This window comes from Triticum dicoccoides, chromosome 2A, assembly GCF_002162155.2.
Source record: "Triticum dicoccoides isolate Atlit2015 ecotype Zavitan chromosome 2A, WEW_v2.0, whole genome shotgun sequence".
NCBI classification, from domain to species: Eukaryota; Viridiplantae; Streptophyta; class Magnoliopsida; order Poales; family Poaceae; genus Triticum; species Triticum dicoccoides.
This window is the reverse complement of record NC_041382.1, coordinates 20,791,939-20,811,808: the sequence shown is the minus strand read 5'-3', so window position 1 is coordinate 20,811,808 and position 19,870 is coordinate 20,791,939. Positions and strand designations below refer to the sequence as shown.

Below are 19,870 nucleotides of genomic sequence, written 5' to 3'. Positions count from 1 at the left end.
ATGTAAGTTACCTCCAGTGAGAAATGTACTTCCCCTCAACTGCCCTGCTCTTTCCTCTATCTTCCTCTAAGTTAGCCTCCTGAAATTGTTAACAACACTGCATATCAGAAAATTTGTGAGACAAGGGCATAAGTTGCGAATACTCCTGCATAGACAAAATAACTGAGAGAAGGAGGCTAGAGAGGATATGTCAATATACCCTAGGATGTTGAAAGCTCATTATTTCAGAGTCACGGCAAAGAAAATGGAACATACGGCTAAAATGTAACATCTTTCTTAGTTGTACAAACCTATGAAAATGAGGAAGTAGTGCAAATGCAAAGAATGCCGGAAAAAACACAACCACGAGACAAGCAATTTATTAACTACCTTGGTAATGATAGAACATTACAGAGTTCATGAGCTCTATACCATCAGGTGGCGACATGGTCCTGCAAGTCATGTTCGAGAAGACAATGAGATTGAAGTTGCAAGAAGTGCGTCTGTTATGCTATCTATTTCATTAAAAATAATTAATAAAATTAAATTATTGTGGATCAAATCTATTAAAATCTAAACAAACCATCCAGAAAACTGTTGTAGGGGTGTCACTGGATGCAAATCTTGCTAGTCCAAGACCACATATCTTGAGTTTGCAGTTCCCTTGGAAGTCACATATCTTGAGTCCTACCCTAATCCAAAACCACATATCTTGAGCCCTACCACAAATCGCTCAGAAGTCAGAAATGATTCCTTGGATTTCACATATATTCTTTGGTAGATACTGCAAGTCTGCAACCTGAGGTCACAACTATTTCACTTGAGTGTCAACATGTCAAAATCTAGTGTAAGAAGAAATTATCCAAAGAATTCCTTTAGGAGGACTCAAAGAGAGATAAGATTGGCAGCTTCCACTATATGTTTACAAAATAAGAATTACTTAAAATACACAACCCATTTTCTTGAGAGCCTTGGGCTAAACCAAGTAATGAAGAAACAATTTGGTCAACATATTTTAGAACTCTGCAATCACTAATTGCACTACCATTAGTCTGAAAAATTCTCAAGCACATTATTTCTGAATTCCATAGTATCCATACTGTTGCCGATGGGACAAACGTCATATGGCAAGTGCTCTCTGCACATGTGAAATCAAAAGAGGTACATGCTATTTACCTGATGTACGAATCATATCCGGTCTGTTCACAGCCATTTATGACATTTTAGCATTCAGATGGTTGCTCACAGAAAGCGAGTTGTCCCAATCTGCACACTTCAAATCAGAAAGAAACTTCTCTACTGCCTGCTATCCCTAGCAGCAGCCAGTCGCAGGACCCTCGCCTTCCTTGGCATCGGCCTGCCATGTAACAGAGGTTGAATTATGATAAATATAATCCTGGACTATGTAAAACCAAATGATGACGTGAACATAAAAGGCACTTGATTTCTACAACTGATCTAACAAACTAAAAATAGTCACCATAAGCCTATTTTTTCCTCGGTTTGTCTCACCCGTGAACAACCAACTTTATAGAAGAAGGAAACACTCGACACATATATTGAAAGACCTTATAGAATATGGAAGTGTTCCTTGCTCCAGCAACATTGCCGACATATGCATCTCCTCATTTCCTCAAGCAATAGCCAACCATGGCGCTTCTCCATTTCTGAAGCAAGTTAATATGATAGAATCAGGAATAAATCTATAATTATCTCCATTTCTGAAGCAAGTTAACCTGAATGATATTTGAGGCTAGTATGGGCCGGAGTGACATATATGACTGAGATAATGTAACAAAGCTATGCATATTCATGTGGATCACGAAATAGATCAGAAGCGCCGTATTTCAATGTCAGCGAATGGACGTGCAAATTTTGTGCAGAGTCACGTTTGGTTCTGCAAGGTCTAAAGGAAAAAAAAATACAGTGAGAGGCTCATGCTGCTGCTGCAGGCTAACGTACCTTGAGGAGGCACTGGATTCGGGCTTGGAGGAGGACGTCATGGGAGAACGATGTCTGGGTCGTTGGATGTCCGTGCCACCAGGGGTCTCCTCTTCCTCTCTTTTTTGAGAAGAATAAATAATTGGTGTCAAGCACAAGATCAACAAAAATAAGTCTGACGGGAGACAAATCAAACACCCTGGATAGCATCTTTTCGGTGGCCAAAGAATTGATCTAATTAAACACAAGCACGCAAATATCATGAATAGTACCTTTCGCTCTCGCCATTGCAGCGCACGCAGCGGTCGCCCTCAGGCACGCACGCGTTCGCTCGCTCGGCAGTCCCCACGGCCGCGCTCGCCTTGGCCCTCGGCCATGGCCGGCTCCTCGGTTCGAGTCGGCACACAGCCAATGCACAACGACGGCTCTTGGCGGGCTACTAAAGCGGCGGCCATCGGCCGCTCACGGCGCACCACCCACGCGCGGCTCTCGGCGGCAGTGTAAAGGCCCTTTGCGGCCGCAGGTGAAAGTTACTCCTTTTGATCCCCTCTCGATCGCCCATCTCAAGAGTTCCGATTTTTCAGGGGATGGATCTGCGGTGGCGTGCGGCTCCTGAAGGGGATCGGCGTCGGATCCTGGACGTGATCGACGGCTGGTCCTCAACGGGGTCGGCGGCGTCTCCTGAAGTGGATCGTCCGATGGAGGGCGGCGGCTTTGATGTGCGAGGGCGGTGGCGAAGGCATGGAGCGGCGACGGCGAAGGGACGAAGGGCGGCGCCGGGCGAACGAGGGCAGAGAGTCTGCGTGCGAGTGTTTCTAGAGACCATATATAAGAACCTACATCACATAAGCAAGCAATCATAAGCTGCCCAACAGATTAATAGGACAAAGTACATTCGAATAACCAAAGTCACATACCTTCCAACAAGAAGTTGTACTTCCATCCAGCGTCATGGTGCCTAGTTGAATTGCTTCCAAGCTCTGACCGCGATGAGAAGAGACTGGTATGAAGCAGAGCAGGCAAAACTTGTCTTGCCGACATATGCATAACTGAAACAAGTAGGTTGAATCACAGATGAAAACCAAGAAAAAACAAAACAAAACAAAGAGTTTGAATAATGTGGCCTCGACCCTCAGAACAACGAGGAGAACCTCGACGCAGAGTATAACAAAACATGCCCCTTACACATGCGATGCACGGGAGGATGGCGACAGCCCCGACCCAACCTTCACCCCAGATCCTTAATGGCCAGCCTTAGCTCCTTGAGAAGGACGACCTGAAGCCTCCATCAACAATTCGACACCTGCACCATGACAGACAGTCAGGTCATAGGATTCAACTTGGGCAACGAATTCAAGGGATTTTTAGATCAAGCATACGTAGGGGCCGCCATGGTTGTTGTACACGAGGAAGAGAAGTGTGGGAGGCGAGCCCCAACCCATCAAGGTCACGGCCACTTCCTAACACGCAACAGCTCGCACTCCACGAGTTACACACTCATCTTCCTAACATGACGAACACCATCCGATCAACGTCGCTGCCCCAGGATCATGCAGCGCCGAGTTAGTTGATGCAGAGCAGGGTAGGACGGAGGCTACCAAAAGAATTCAGAAACATAAGAAGAGGTGGTACATCGTGAGGTACAAAATCAGCATGGGTGGGATCAAGGACGAACCAAAATAAACATGGGGGAGGGGTTGCACGAGGAGACGAACATAGCACGAGCACCAGATCCGGCGTCGGGAAGGCCGTGGCCGGAGCAGGAGGCTTGGCCTACTTGCTGATGGCCAGATCCGTCGTGGGCATTCAAGGCGGCTTCCAGGTCGACCCCTCAGCCTGGCGGAGGCTTGGCCTACTCGCTGATGGCCAGATCCGTCGTGGGCATTCAAGGCGGCTTCCAGGTCGACCCCTCAGCCTGGCGGAGGCAATCCTCCATGTCCAGCTCCCCGCATCTACAGGGATTTACATGCTGGTGAAGTCGCAGGCGGCGCCACAGAGATGGTAGGCCGCAGGCTACCCTAGCGCGCGTGGAAGGAGGCTGGCGGCGAAGATGCGGAAGGTAGGGGGCTGGAGATCGCTCACCATGAAGGAAGAAGGTAGGGGAAGGACTTTTCGCCGGGGAGGAGGAATCCGGTGGTGGCGGCGCACCTCTCTCGAGAGGAACCCTATGCTATGCGTGAGGAGAAACGAGGGGGTGAGAGAGGTGAAAAAATCATTGGACGTGGTTTTTTGGTGCGAGGGGGTGGTGGGAGGGGGACGAAAAAAAAACCAGTGAAAAAAAATCGGACAAAAATGGTGGGACGAAAATAAAACCCGGAAAACGTACTACCAACTGAGACATTAGGAGTAGAGATAATTTTTGGCCTCGTGAAGGAGAAAGTATCGCTCAAGCTTGGGGGAGGCTTAAGTCAATGTTATATTCATACCCCAATAATGAGCTCTCAAGAAAAATTATTATTCAAAAATTTTATGATCGGCTTTCTCATAATGATCGCTCCATGCTCGATACTTCTTGTACTGGTTATTTTATGATGAAGACTATTGAATTCAAATGGGATTTATTAGAAAGAATTAAATGCAACTTTGAAGATTGGTAACTCGATGAAGGTAAGGAGTCAGGTATAACTCCTAAGTTTTATTGTGTTAAATCTTTTGTGGATACCGATACTTTTCGTGAATTTAGCACTAAATATGGACTTGACTCTGAGATAGTAGCTTCTTTCTGTGAATCATTTGCTACTCATGTTGATCTCCCTAAGGAGAAGTGGTTTAAATATCATCCTCCCATTGAAGTAAAAGTAGTAGAACCCATTAAAGTTGAAGAAAAAAACTATTACTTAAAATGTTGATCCTATTGTTCCTACCGCTTATATTGAGAAACCACCTTTTCCTGCTAGAATAAAGGATCATCCTAAATTTTCAACTGTGGTTCGTAAGAGTAATACTAGAACACCTACACCCCCTGAGCATATTAAAGTTGAACCTAGTATTGCTATGGTAAAAGATCTCTTGGTCGATAATATTGATGGGCATGTTATTTATTTCTGTGATGTAGCTGCTAGAATTGCTGGATAGGAAGATTTCAATCCAAAACTAATCTATTGGAGTGATTTCGCTGGATACGAAGATTTCAAACGTGGCAAGATTCATGGCAATGCAATGTGCTACGAATCGGAGTTAGGAATAGCACAAAGATTCAAATCCATACCCTAATGCGGCGATGGACTTGCTACGACGACAACGGCGGAGGAGAATCCCATTGACGGCGGCGGAGACCAGCGGCGGGAGGTCGCTGGCGACGAGGAGGGCGATCCGGAGACCCGAGGAGGCAGAGCAGGCTGTGCGCGGGCGAAAGGATTCGGAAAAGTTTCCAAATTTTGGCCCGGGGGTATATATAGCCTGACCCTGTCGGTGTGACCGAGTGGAACAACTCAGTGGCACCGAGATGCATAACTGCAAGCAATTACTACAACTCGGTGTGACTGAAAAGTTCAAATCAGTTGCACCGAGATTAAAAACCTAGATCAACTTAGTGATCTCGGTATGACCGAATGGATAAATCGGTAAGACCGAAACGCACAAAGAGGTTTTGGAAGTTTAACTCTATGACGAATCGGGGACTCCGAGTGCTCCTCACACAGAGTGGTTCGAATCTGACTTGATCAAACTTTGTGATGTAGCATGAATAGAGTTTGAGACAAGAAAAGCATAGATAGCTAGAGAAGGTTCTTAGGCATTCTTGTCCTTCCACTTGGCAAAAGAAACAGAAACCAAACAATCAAAACTACAAGTGGATGTCCTCGAATGAGTAAATTATGCAACCAACATGCTCACACAATAAAATGGCAAATGAAATATGTGACAAAGCATGCACAAACAATTCTAGCATCTATCAAGCAATTGGCGAGTATATTGACTTAGGAGTCAAATGAGAACATTTGATCATAGGTCATACTCATCGTTTAAGCACAAGTGGGGTTACCACTTGTACATAAAGCATTGTTGTGTTCACACCATTAGAGTTGCTTTAGCTCAATTCTTAGAGTAAAGCTCCCCCTAGATGTGAGATCCCCCCTAAGAGGGATGAACTAATCTTGGGTTTTGTCGATGATGACTTCATGTAGGTGTTGAAGATGTGGATGCTCAATGTTGATGTAGATCATTTGGAGCAATCCTTTGGAGTGAGTTGCACTTTCAATACCTACACGGGTTAGTCCCACAAGGAACAAACAAGGATATCCATAGACATAGAGTGATGCACACACAAGATGATATCTATGAAAGAATTAGGTTACATTGTCCCTTGTCTTACCAACAAGAGGGTTTGTGACTCCTTGAACTAGTGCAAGATGTGGAAGTTGATTGCACTTGTCCTTGCCAAAATGATAGGAGTGAAATATGTTGGCGGAGTCACCCTCAAGAACTCTCTAGTTCTTCTTCTTCGGGATCCACATCATCTTGACGGGAATCCTTGGAGTTGTAGTTGTACTTGATGAAGTAGAACTTGGTGTAGTCTTGGGAACCCACTTGTCCAAGGCCTTAGGAGCTTCTTCAAATGCATCAATCTCCTCTTGAAGCTTGTCCTTGCCTTTTTGCTTGTGTTCTTGTGGTGGAAGATCATCTTGAGCTTGTGTCCCTTTGAAAGAAGTAGGATCATACTTCTCTTGTTGAGGAACAAACTTCGTCTTGGGGTATTGATATTCTTCCCACTCAACTCCATTGGCATTGAACCTTCGTTCAAAACCAACACCTTGGTTCTTCCGGTGCCTTCCTTGCTTGCGTACAATTTCCTCGAATTGCTTACTCCCGGCAAGGCTCTTGTAAACACCTTTCTCTATAATTCCCTTCAATAAGCTATTTTCTTGCTCAAGTGTAACTTGGCTAAGAGAATCATTAGTGGAATCAAGAGAACTACTAGAAGTAACAACATTGGATTTAGCATGATTATTGTTACTACTAGAGGAAGAATCTTTCTTGTTCTTGTTACTAGACTTGACTTGAGGCATGTAAGTAGATAAGAGTAAACGCTTGGCAATGTAAGAAGAACTTTTCTTGCGAAGATCATCATTGATTGCTTTTAAAAAACTCATGTTCTTGCTCGAGGTTGAGCTTTTCAAAGCGTAACTTCTCATGAGTCCTTAAAAGTTCTCGATGATCTTCTAAGATAGTTTCATGAGCTAACTTAAGAGTGTTTAGTTATTTAGTTAGTAGCTCAATCTTCTCCTTATCATTGTCCTTCGTTTTAGCATGATTAATTGACGTTTCATCATAGTATTCATCACTAGAGTTGTAAACAAGTAAATCATCATCACCTAACAAGTCATCTTCATCACTATTGAAATCAACATACTCAGGGTGTGATACCTTTGGGCCTTTAGCCATGAATAATCTTCCAAGTCCTTCATTTGGTGAATCAAATATGTCGTAGGAGTTGGTTGACACAAGTGCTAGACCGGCAACACCTTCATCTTGAGTATATTCGGAGTCGGAGTGATAGCTTCTCTCGGAGTGATTGTCGGAGTCGGAGCCGGATACCCATTCACCAACATGAGCTTGATGTCTTCGTTTTGTGTAGCTCCTTGATGACTTGTCCTTCCTTTCCGAATCCTTGCTTCTCCGGGATGTTCTTCGTTCATAACAATCATCTCTACTCCTTCTTTCTCTTGATGGTGATTCTTCTCTTCTACTTCTTCTCTTTGGAGAATCTTCTCTTCTTTTGTTGGGTGTCGTACACTCATTGGAATAGTGTCTGGGTCTTCCATAATTGTAGCAATTGCGCTCACGACTAGAAGATCTTTTGTCATTGTAGGACCTTGACGTGGAACTTCTTTTCTTGCTTCTACTCTTGTAGAACTTGTTGAAGTTATTCACCGTTAGGCTCACATCACTAGGAAAAGGGCTATAGATGATATGGACACTAATGGCGCACCAGACATGTGGTGCGCCACTACTATATACTAATTGCGCACCATGTGTTGGTGCGCCATTAGTGTCCAAATACTGATGGTGCACCACATCCACGGTGCGCCACTAGTAACAATTTTTTTTCAAAACTAGTAATGGCGCACCAGGGGATAGTGCGCCATTACAAGTTAAACTAGTAATGGCGCACCACATCCATGGTGCGCCACTAGTAATTTTTTTTCAATTTTTTTTATTTTTTTTCAAAACTAGTAATGGCGCACTAGGGGATAGTGCGCCATTACTAGTTAAACTAGTAATGGCGCACCACACCCTCTGTGCGCCACTAGTAATTTTTTTCAATTTTTTTTTTAAACTTGGTGCACCGTGTGTGTGGTGCGCCATTACTAGTTGAACTAGTAATGGCGCACCACACCCACGATGCGCATTACTAGTTTTGACGAAAACTCCACCGAATGCACACCCCCCCCTCGGTGGACCGCCTTTTTAGTTTTAAAAAAAATAAAATAAAATGATGGAAATGTCAAAAAATATAAGAAAATAAGTTTCCCATGTGATACGTGGTCTAGTTGTTGGGAAAATTTACAAGTATGAATTTCGACTTTATTTGCAAAATCCCTCTGGAATTTGTAAAATGGGCATAACTTTTGCATACGAACTCGGATTAAAAAGTTTTTTATATGAAAAATCATCTACTCGAAAATTTACATCCGAATTTAATCGGGGAAACCCCGTTAAACATTTTCAAAATCCTCAAAAACCTAGCAGAAAAAAAGTTACGGGGCTTTCAAGATCTAGAGGCAAAAAAATTCAAAAAAATTCAAACTTACTAGTGGCGCACCGTTTGCTAGGAGCGCCACTAGTAACAGAAAAAAAAATTGCATGAAGAGGGAGAATGTCGGCAGCTGGAATTCTGGACTGGAAAAGGGGCAAATATTAGAGACCTATTCTGCGCAACTCCAAAAGTACTGAAACTCCATGAAGATCAGTTTTGAAATATATTAAAAATAATGTGTGAAGAAAGCACCAGAGGGGGGCCACCAGTCAGCCTCGAGGGCAGAGGGTGCGCCCCACACCCATGGGCGCGCCCCGCTGCCTCGTGGGCCACCTGGCAGGCCCCCGATGTCCATCTTCTGCTATATGGTGTCTTTTACCCTGGAAAAAATCATAAGGAAGCTTTCGGAACGAAGCGCCGCCGTCTCGAGGCGGAACCTGGGCAGGACCAATCTAGGCTCTGGAGGACTGTTCTGCCGGGGAAACATCCCTCCGGGAGGGGGAAATCACCGCCATCGTCATCGCCATCGATCCTCTCATCGAAAGGGGGTCAATCTCCATCAACATCATCACCAGCACCATCTCCTCTCAAACCCTAGTTCCTCTGTTGTATCCGATCTTTGTCTCAAAACCTCATATTAGTACCTGTGGGTTGCTAGTAGTGTTGATTACTCTTTGTAGGTTATGTTAGTTGTTTTATTCGGTGGAAGATCATATGTTCAGATCCTTAATGCTATTCAATACCCCTCTGATTATGAACATGAATATGCTTTGTGAGTTGTTACATTTGTTCCTGAGGACATGGGAGAAGTCTTGTTATAAGTAATCATGTGAATTTGGTATTCGTTCAATATTTTGATGAGATGTATGTTCTCTCTCCTCTAGTGGTGTTATGTGAACATCGACTAAATGACACTTCACCATTGTTTGGGCCTAGGGGAAGTCATTGGGAAGTAATAACTAGATGATGGGTTGCTAGAGTGACAGAAGCTTAAACCCTAGTTTATACGTTGCTTCGTAAGGGGCTGACTTGGATCCATATGTTTCGTGCTATGGTTAGGTTTACCTTAATTGTTCTTTCATAGTTGTGTATGCTTGCGAGAGGAGTTAATCATAAGTGGGAGGCTTGTCCAAGTAAGGACAGCACCCAAGCACCGGTCCACCCACACATCAAATTAGAAAGTAACGAACGCGAATCATATGAGCGTGATGAAAACTAGCTTGACAGAAATTCCCATGTGTCCTCGGGAGCACCTTGCTTTATATAAGAGTTTGTCCAGGCTTGTCATTTGCTACAAAAAGGACTGGGCCACCTTGCTGCACCTTGTTTACTTTTGTTACTTGTTACCCATTATGAATTACCTTATCACAAATCTATCTGTTACCGATAATTTCAGTGCTTGCAGAGAATACCTTACTGAAAACCGCTTGTCATTTCCTTCTGCTCCTCGTTGGGTTCGACACTCTTACTTATTGAAAGGACTACGATAGATCCCCTATATTTGTGGGTCATCAAGACTCTTTTATGGCGCCGTTGCCGGAGAGTGAAGCGCCTTTGGTAAGGAAACATCTATATAGTGTGCTGAAATTTACTGTCACTTGTTACTATGGAAAATAATCCTTTGAGGGGCTTGTTCGGGGTATCTTCACCCCGACCGGATGTGCAAAGAGGTGCTCCTCAACTTACTGAACCTACTGAGAATATTTACTTTGAAATTCCCTCGGGTACGATAGAGAAACTGCTAGCTAATCCTTATATAGGAGATGGAACATTACATCCCGATAAGCACCTAATGTATGTGGATGAAGTTTGTGGATTATTTAAGCTTGCAGGTATGCCCGAGGATGTTGTCAAGAAGAAGGTCTTCCCTTTATCTTTGAAAGGAAAGGCATTGACATGGTATAGGCTATGTGGTGATATTGGATCATGGAACTACAACCGATTGAAGTTGGAATTTCATCAGAAGTTTTTATCCTATGCATCTAGTTCATCGTGTTTGGTATTATATATATAATTTTTGGCCTCATGAAGGAGAAAGTATCGCTCAAGCTTGGGGGAGGCTTATGTCAATGTTATATTCATTCCCCAATCATGAGCTCTCAAGAGAAATTATTATTCAAAATTTTTATGATCGGCTTTCTCATAATGATCGCTCCATGCTCGATTCTTCTTGTACTGGTTCTTTTATGATGAAGACTATTGAATTCAAATGGGATTTATTAGAAAGAATTAAACCCAACTTTGAAGATTGGGAACTTGACGAAGGTAAGGAGTCAGGTATAACCCCTGAGTTTGATTGTGTTAAATCTTTTATGGATACCGATGCTTTTCATGAATTTAGCACTAAATATGGACTTGACTCTGAGATAGTAGCTTCTTTTTGTGAATCATCTGCTACTCATGTTGATCACCCTAAGGAGAAGTGGTTTAAATATCATCCTCCCAATGAAGTGAAAGTAGTAGAACCCATTAAAGTTGAAGAAAAAACTATTACTTATAATGTTGATCCTATTGTTCCTACCGCTTATATTGAGAAACCACCTTTTCCTGTTAGAATAAAGGATCATGCTAAAGCTTCAACTGTGGTTCGTAAGAGTAATACTAGAACACCTACACCCTTGAGCAAATTAAAGTTGAACCTAGTATTGCTATGGTCAAAGATCTCTTGGTCGATAATATTGATGGGCATGTTATCTATTTCTGTGATGAAGTTGCTAGAATTGCTAAACCCGATACTAAAGATAAACATAGACCTGTTGTTGGCATGCCTGTTGTCGGTGTCAAAACTGGCAGATCTCGGGTAGGGGGTCCCGAACTGTGCATCTAGGCGGATGGTAACAGGAGACAAGGGACACGATGTTTTTACCCAGGTTAGGGCCCTCTCGATGGAGGTAAAACCCTACTCCTGCTTGATTAATATTGACGATATGGGTAGTACAAGAGTAGATCTACCACGAGATCAGAGAGGCTAAATCCTAGAAGCTAGCCTATTGTATGATTGTTGTTCGTCCTACGGACTAAAACCCTCCGGTTTATATAGACACCGGATAGGGTTAGGGTTACACAGAGTCGGTTACATTGGTTGGAGATCTACATATCCGTATTGCCAAGCTTGCCTTCCACGCCAAGGAAAGTCCCATCCGGACACGGGACGTAGTCTTCAATCTTGTATCTTCATAGCCCAGGAGTCCGGTCACCGGTGATAGTTCGGCCATCCGGACACCCCCCAGTCCAGGACTCCCTCAGTAGCCCCTGAACCAGGCTTCAATGACGACGAGTCCGGCGTGCATATCGTCTTCGGCATTGCAAGGCGGGTTCGTCCTCCGAATACTTCATAGAAGATTTTGAACACAAGGACAGTGTCCGGCTCTGCAAAATAATTTCCACACAACACCGTAGAGAGAACAATATCTATACAAAATCAATCTGCTGACGTACTCCGCGGCGTGCCATCACGCTACGGCCAAGTCTTTGTTCGAATCGTTTTTACTGTACGGCCTCAGTGCGTTTAGCGAGGCGGTTTCCTTGGCACGTCTTGTCAAAGCAGAGATCGTGTCCCCTTATTCTGGGATTCTCATCAATACAGACGTGGGTAACCCAACCGCGCCATTGATTACGGCGCTTGGAAGATAAGAGAGTTTTACCAGGCCGGTGGGGGCGCTTAGTTGCATCCGTCCATATAAGGGGATAAGGATCCACCTTTTCACCTACGCCTTCTTCCTCCTTTGCTCATCCATTTCCGCGCACTCAAGCTCCAACGCCCGAGTCCGCACATCTCTCCTCAACCTTCTCCAGCCATGTCCGGAGCGGGAGGCAAGTGGATGGTCTCCTCCGTCACGGAGGGGCACATCACAAGATTGCAGGAGGCCGGATACTTGTCCGGCGACATCGCGTGTCGGCTCCCCACCAAGGGGCAGCTCATCCCCACCCCCAGGCCCCATGAGAGGGTGGTGTTCCTCACCCACTTCCTCTACGGACTAGGTTTTCCACTTCACCCATTTGTCCGGGGGCTCATGTTCTACTACAGCCTAGATTTCCACGATCTGGCCCCAAACTTCATCCTCAATATCTCGACGTTTATCGTCGTGTGCGAGGCCTTCCTCTGCATCCAGCCCCACTTCGGCTTATGGTTGAAGACCTTTAGCGTCAAGCCGAAAATAGTGGGCGGCCGACAAGCGGAGTGCGGAGGTGCCATGGCGGGCAGGATGCCCAACGTTACATGGCTTGAGGGCTCCTTCGTCGAGACCATAAAGGGGTGGCAATCGGGGTGGTTCTACATCACTGAGCTGCGCGACTCCAAATGGGCGGCGGCCCCTGAATTCAGATCTGGCTCCCCCACGCGGCTCACATCATGGAAAGAGACGGGCCTGACGTGGGGTGATTCGGAAGAGCTGGCCGGACTCCAAACCTGTGTCCGGAACCTGGTGGACAAGAACCTAAAGCCTGTCAACGTAGTCCAGGTTATGCTCATCCGCCGGATTCTCCCATGCCAGCAACGGGCCTTCAATTTGCCGGAGTTCGATCCGGCACAACACCGGACCTTGAGCCGGCTCTTCGACACTACGTACGAAGATGCCTGGAAGGTGCTGTCCAAGGGCGCCGAAGCTCCCGCATCCGCTACCGAAGATTGCGGATTCCGGTCGCAGCGTCAAGCCAGCGAGGTAAATTATTTTGCCCTTTATGGGACTTTTTGTTCATAGTTTGACTCTATGCGGGATCTAGAACTCCCTAACCTTTGACAGGATTGGCTGAAGACGTCCGGACAGATTAACTGTCCGGCTCCCTTGCCAGAAGACCCAGCGGACGCCCGCTTGACGGGCTGCTGGTTCCGGTACCTCACGTGGTGTCGGAGAAGAAGGCCAAGAAGGAGGCCACGGGAACTCGAAGGAGCTCCCGGCACCAAGTGGTGTCAGATTCTGAAGCCGAATCCTCTCCTGAGGAGGAGGAAAAAGAAGCCTCTCCCCCAGCGGGGGAAGAGAAGAAAAGGAAGGTCGCCCCGACTGGGGAGGCCGGAGGGTCCAAGAAGGGAAGAACCCTTCCTCCGGACGTCTCCACCAATGCCAACGACGGCGAGGAGGAGTGGCCCTCGAGGGCCAAGCCCCTGGCGAGATCGTAAGTGTCCGGATACCCATGGTATTTTTTTCTTATTTACTGCATAGTGTTCTCTAATGCCGAACAATCATCCAGCCCGCCCAAGGGCGACCTTGCCGCTTCGTCAAGCGGGTCCCTGAATTCATCCGAAGTGGAGAGCACTTCTCTTCTGGCCGCCTCCTCGCCTCGCGTCGCCGACGACGCCGAGGTGGGGCCCCAAGGGGGGCCTGGTCAAGAGGAGGTGGCGCAGGAGGCGCCACAAGGCAGCCTCCCGGATTGCAGGCGTGAGGGGAGCAAGGCCTCCAGGGGCTCTAAGCCCGACCCTTGTCCGGACTCCATACCGGAACCTTCAGCGGTTCCGAAGTCCGGCAAGCGGCCCCTTCGTAAGAAGGGTAAGACGCCGGTGTCCTTCGTCCAACCGGAGGCACCGGACAGCTTACTGGAGGCGCTTAACAGCGCCTCCATCGAGGAGGAGCACCGCACTGTTATGAGTGCGGTGATCCAGAAAGTTCAGTCCGCCAAGAGCGGGCTGACAGAAGCCTGCAGCAGCCTTCTAACAGGCTTTGAGGTAAGTTTTCAATATATGCAAGAATATTACCGCATAGACAGTAGCCCCTGATGCTTAGTTCGGTGTTCGGAAAGAAAAGCCGGACTAAGGATCTAAAAAGATATACGCAGGAGTCTAACATAATTATGTCAATATGGGAATGTAGGCTGCCCTGCTGACCTCTGCCGCACTGACCGCGGAGGTCAATGTATTAAAGGAGAACCTCGAGCGGTCCGAGAACGAGCTCGGCCAAGCCAAGAAGTAGCTCGAGGACAAAGAAGGTAAAAAAAACCTTATTAAAGTAATACCTTATAGAAAGGAGTTAGTTGCAAAAAAGATAGGAATAACATGGGTATTGTAGGGGCCACGAATGAGGTGGCGACCCTAAAGGAAGCGGTGACCGCGGCCGAAAACAAAGCGGCCGCGAAGCGCACCGAGTGAGAGAAGGGGGAGGCGCAGCTGGCGGAGGTACGGCAAGAGCTCCAGGCTCTCATGAAAAAACACGAGGGTTTGGAGTGGGACTCGAAGAACCGAGAGTCCGAGCTTGCCTCGGCTCTTGAGAGTGCCAAAGCTGCTAAGGACGAAGCCCAAAAAGCCCTATAGGAAATCGAGGCGATGAAGAAGATAGCGGCGGGTAAGGCATTCTTTATGCAAAGCAAGAATGTAAAAGTTAATTATCTGTTACTCACCCGAATCCGGAGCTCTCCAGGAGCCTTCGCAGATCTGCCCTGCAGTGTATCCGATGCCGCCGCTTTCTACCGGGCCGAAGAGGGGAGCTCGACGGAGAAGGTGTTTTGGTCTCAGTATGCTGAGGCCGAACATCCGGTGCCCTTGAGCGACCAACTAAAGCAATTGGTCGAGCTCCACAAGGTCGCCGACCAGGCCATGAAGGGCCTTATAGCTCGGCTGTGGCCAAATGGGGCCATGCCTGGGAGCTACTTCGGGCTAGTGCGGCGGCTGGTGGACGCCTGTCCGTGGATCAAAGTAATCAAGCGCTCTGTCTGCATCGAAGGTGCCCGTAGGGCCCTTGCCCGTGCTAAGGTGCACTGGGGCAAGCTGGATGGCGAGAAGCTTGTGAAGGACGGACCACCAGTGGGCAAGGAGCATCGCAAGCCCGAAATGTATTATGAGGGCGTCCTGGAGGGTGCCCGCCTGATAGCGGGTGAATGTTCCAAAGATGTAATTTTTGAATAGACTCGCATTTGTTATCCTGTACGCTGAAAACTTGTTCATATGCGCTAAGCAACGCTTGTGAATTTAAAATATTACCTTCTGTGCGGCTGTTTATCAAATCTGAGAGATGGCAAGTCGTTGGCTTCAGCCCCCATGCCACGAGTGCTGGGGTGTTCGGGATAAACTTGAGCGCTCTTGTTCCCATTCTTGGGTCCTACGAGGGAGGCGCTCAACGCAACGAACCAGTCAACCGGACTTATAGTGCTTGAACACTCTCACTTAGCCATAGAATTCTATAATTTTAAATTTCGGTGAAGCCCCTAGTATTCGGAAGACCGAGTTCGGGGCGCTATCCACGCCTTGGCCGGACAGAGCCGGCTCCTCGCTCTAAGCGGCATAAGTCTTTAGGGACCCGAAAAAACCTCTCGAACAGCGACCAGCTCTCGCCTTATCATGACGGCCAGTTTTAGCTTTCTCCACTGAGGTTCTCAACCCAGCTCAACCGGGGCACAATCGCAGTGGTTCTCCCAGTGCTACCTTAGCCGATATAACGGAACGTAAGGTACCAAAACATGGGAGCCGGGCAAACCCAACTATTGACCCAAGACATGATTCGGAGCCGATGCATATAATGCTATAAGTTCGGGGTGCCGCACTTGTGAAAGTGTTCGGACTTATCACACCATTCTGTGGGGTACTCAAGCCCCTGGTGTATTGGCCGTACCAAAGTGTACGGGTGCAACGTATCATAGATGAACATATATGAAAAAAAGGGAATGCAATAATAAAGAGAAGCTATGTATTGTTTATTCAAAAAGGTACTGCAATGAAAGCAGAACGATACAAATAGTGCGGTAAGCAAGGGATGGGACTATTTAGCATGTCCCCCTCCAGGGGTAAGCTGCGGGGTGGTATGTAAAACAGGTATAATGCTCGTAGTAGAGACCACCTGGACACTCGACGTAGCTTTCTGCTTCCCTGGCTGTTGCATCGTGAGTTCGGCAATTCTAGTGCCGGACAGGGCTTCTGGAAAACGGAGTCCTGAAAGTAAGAGAAAAAAGAAAAAAAAGAATGACACAATCGGGAGCCCCTGGTGCGATTGAGCCGCACTCTGGGCGTGCCGTGGTCGTGCCCCTCCCCTTATGCCCATGGTATCTCCAGAGCGTAGTTATGTACGCGTAGTACTGGCTTCGCGATTTCGCGAGGGCTGGCGTTGGGGCCGCATTGCTACGCTTGCTTGGATCGTGCCAGGCGGTCTTGCTGTAGGTTACTCCGGGCGCGCTTGACGGTGTCCGGACGTTGAATGGCCGGACTCGAGAATTGCCTTGAGAGACTGCTTTGCACTTCTGCCGCTAGGGCCGCCGTATGCTCCTCCGTTCGAAGAGAGCGTTCGGTGTTAACATTTGACCGTGATTACTCCTCGAGGGCCTGGCATCTTGAGCTTGAGATATGCGTAGTGCGGCAACGCATTGAACTTTGCAAATGCGGTTTGTCCAAGCAGTGCATGATAGCCGCTGCAGAACGGGGCTATGTCGAAGATTAACTCTTCGCTTCGGAAGTTATTCGGGGATCCGAAGACCACTTCAAGTGTAACGGAGCCTGTACAGTTGGCCTCTACACCTGGGATCACGCCTTTAAAGGTCGTCTTTGTGGGTTTAATCCTTGAGGGGACTATGCCCATTTTGCGCACTGTATCCTGGTAAAGCAGGTTCAGGTTGCTGCCGCCGTCCATCAGGACTCTAGTGAGGTGGAATCCGTCGATGATTGGGTCAAGAACCAATGCGGCGAATCCGCCGTGTCGGATGCTAGTGGGGTGGTCCCTTCGATCAAAAGTGATCGGGCAGGAGGACCACGGGTTGAACTTTGGGGCGACTGGCTCCATCGCATATACGTCCCTGCACGCTTCCGCTCCCTTTTGGGTATGTGGGTTGCGTATATCATGTTCACTGTCCGCACTTGTGGGGGAAAGCCCTTCTGTCCTCTATTGTTCGGCGGCCGGGGCTCTTCCTCGTTATCGCTATGCAGCCCCTTGTCGTTGAATTCGGCATTTAACTTGCCTGCCTGCTTGAACACCCAACAATCTCTGTTGGTGTGGTTGGCTGGTTTTTCGGGGGTGCCATGTATCTGGCACAAGCGATCGAGTATTCGGTCCAAGTTGGACGGGCTCTGGGTATTTCTTTTGAATGGCTTCTTCCGCTGACCGGGTTTAGAGCCTCTGAATCCGGCATTTACTGTCGTATCTTCAGAATTGTCACTGTTAATGCGGCGTTTATTCTTGTTGCGACGCAACCTGTCATTGCTGTCCTTGGTATTCGAACTACCAGGGTGTTTTTCCAAGTTGTTGCTTCGAGCTAGCCAGCTGTCCTCTCCTGCGCAGAAGCGGGTCATGAGTGATGTGAGGGCTACCATGGATTTCGGCTTCTCCTGTCCGAGGTGCCGGGCAAGCCACTCGTCGCGGATGTTATGTTTGAAGGCTGCAAGGGCCACTGCATCCGGACAGTCAACGATTTGATTTTTCTTGGTTAAGAACCGTGTCCAGAATTGTCTGGCCGATTCATCTGGCTGCTGAATTATATGGCTAAGGTCATCGGCGTCTGGTGGTGGCACATATGTGCCCTGGAAGTTATCGAGGAATGCGGCTTCCAGGTCTTCCCAACAACCAATTGATTCTGCTGGCAAGCTGTTGAGCCAATGCCGAGCTGGTCCTTTAAGCTTGAGTGGGAGGTATTTGATGGCGTGTAGATCATCACCGCGAGCCATGTGGATATGGAGGAGATAGTCCTCGATCCAGACCGCAGGATCTGTGGTACCATCGTATGATTCAATGTTTACGGGTTTGAAACCCTCAGGGATTTGATGATCCATTACTTCATCTGTGAAGCATAGTGGGTGTGCGGCGCCTCTGTATTGGGCAATATCACGACGTAGCTCATATGAGCTTTGTCTGCTGTGTTCGGCCCGGCCGGGGTTACTGTATCCGGCGTGGCGGTAATCATCCCGAGTCGTGGGGCGCCCACGAGATCTGTAGATCGATCTTGTTTGCTTTGCCTTATCCTCCAGTAAATCTCACAAGTCCGGCGCGTTCTCCCGTGCCTTGGTACTTTTTGAGCGGCGTCGGGGCGTGGCTTGAGCGGAGGGTCGAGAGGCCTCTCTGTCGCGGCCATGGGGTGGCCGGTCTGCCATGTCGTGCGCTGGTGATGCGGGTGCTTCCTCCTCTGATCGAGGCAACGGCCTACATTTGGGGTAGCTTTTGGAGGGGCGTTCGAGTTCGTACTCCTCGGCTGCAAGGACTTCAGTCCATCTGTCAGCTAGCAAGTCTTGGTCAGCTCTAAGCTGCTGCTGCTTTTTCTTGAGGCTGCTTGCCGTGGCCATAAGCCTGCGTTTGAAATGCTCCTATTCGGCGGAATCCTCCGGCACGACAAATTCGTCATCGTCGAGGCTTGCCTCATCTTCGGAGGGAGGCATATAATTATCGTCCTCTACCTCTCTGTCTGCCGCTCTATCATGAGGGCTGGCTTCTCCCTCCTCCTGTGCTGAATCCTGCTGGAGGGGGTTGTCTTCGGCACTGTCCGGGGTGTTATTATCTCCCGTGCCGGATTTGTCGTTTTTGCTGTGGTGGGATTTAGAGCGGCGCCGCTGACGTCGGCGCTTGGGTTGTTTCTTGGAGGGGTCATCCTCCGCTGTTCCATCGCCATTCCCATCTTTTCGGATGTCCACCATGTATATGTCATATGACGAGGTGGCCTTCCAGTGCCCCTTGTGCGCTGGCTCTTGATCGTCTCCGACACCGTCGTCCATATCGTCGATGTCTTCGGAGTCGAAGTCGAGCATGTCGGTTAAATCATAGACAGTGGCTACAAAGTGGGTGGTGGGTGGGCGTTGAATTTCTTCGTCGTCCGAATCCCAGCCTTTCTGACCGTAGTTTGGCCAGGGCTCCCCTGACAAAGAGAGAGACTTTAATGAGTTCAGGATATCGCCAAAGGGTGAGTGCTGAAAGATGTCTGCGGCGGTGAACTCCATAACCGGCGCCCAGTCGGATTCGACTGGCAGGGGCGCGGGAGGTTCAGAGTCCGGAGAGGAGTCCAGCACCTCGGAGTCACGGGCTCTACAAAGGACAGGGATGGTGTTCGGCTCAATCACCATAGATATCGTAGCCCCCGAGGTGGTGTCCAACCACTCGTCCTCGATCGGTGAAATCGGCTCCGAACTAAGGGTCGGAGCGGACGCTGGTGCGGCCTCCAGGACACTGTTCGGCGGCAGAGCTAGATCATACCCATCGAGACAGTACGGCGTGCATGGCTGTGGCTCGAACCCGTCGAAGATCAAGTCTCCGCGGATGTCAGCCATGTAGTTCAAACTTCCAAATCTGACCTGATGGCCAGGGGCGTAGCTTTCGATCTGCTCCAGATGGCCAAGCGAATTGGCCCGCAGTGCAAAGCCGC

The 19,870-nt window shown here is 48.0% G+C and overlaps 1 long non-coding RNA gene across 1 annotated transcript in view; it reads right to left on the bottom strand.

The window, feature by feature from the left end:
• LOC119358705 overlaps positions 1-1,988 on the bottom strand; it is a 3,543-nt gene extending 1,555 nt beyond the window's left edge. Inside the window, exons 1-6 of the long non-coding RNA XR_005172285.1 lie at positions 1,942-1,988; positions 1,548-1,646; positions 1,156-1,336; positions 563-698; positions 370-431; positions 12-97 (exon numbers count right to left, since the gene is read on the bottom strand). This is a non-coding gene — a long non-coding RNA (uncharacterized LOC119358705). The remainder of the gene's footprint in view (positions 1-11; positions 98-369; positions 432-562; positions 699-1,155; positions 1,337-1,547; positions 1,647-1,941) is intronic.
• Positions 1,989-19,870: the final 17,882 nt, after the last annotated feature.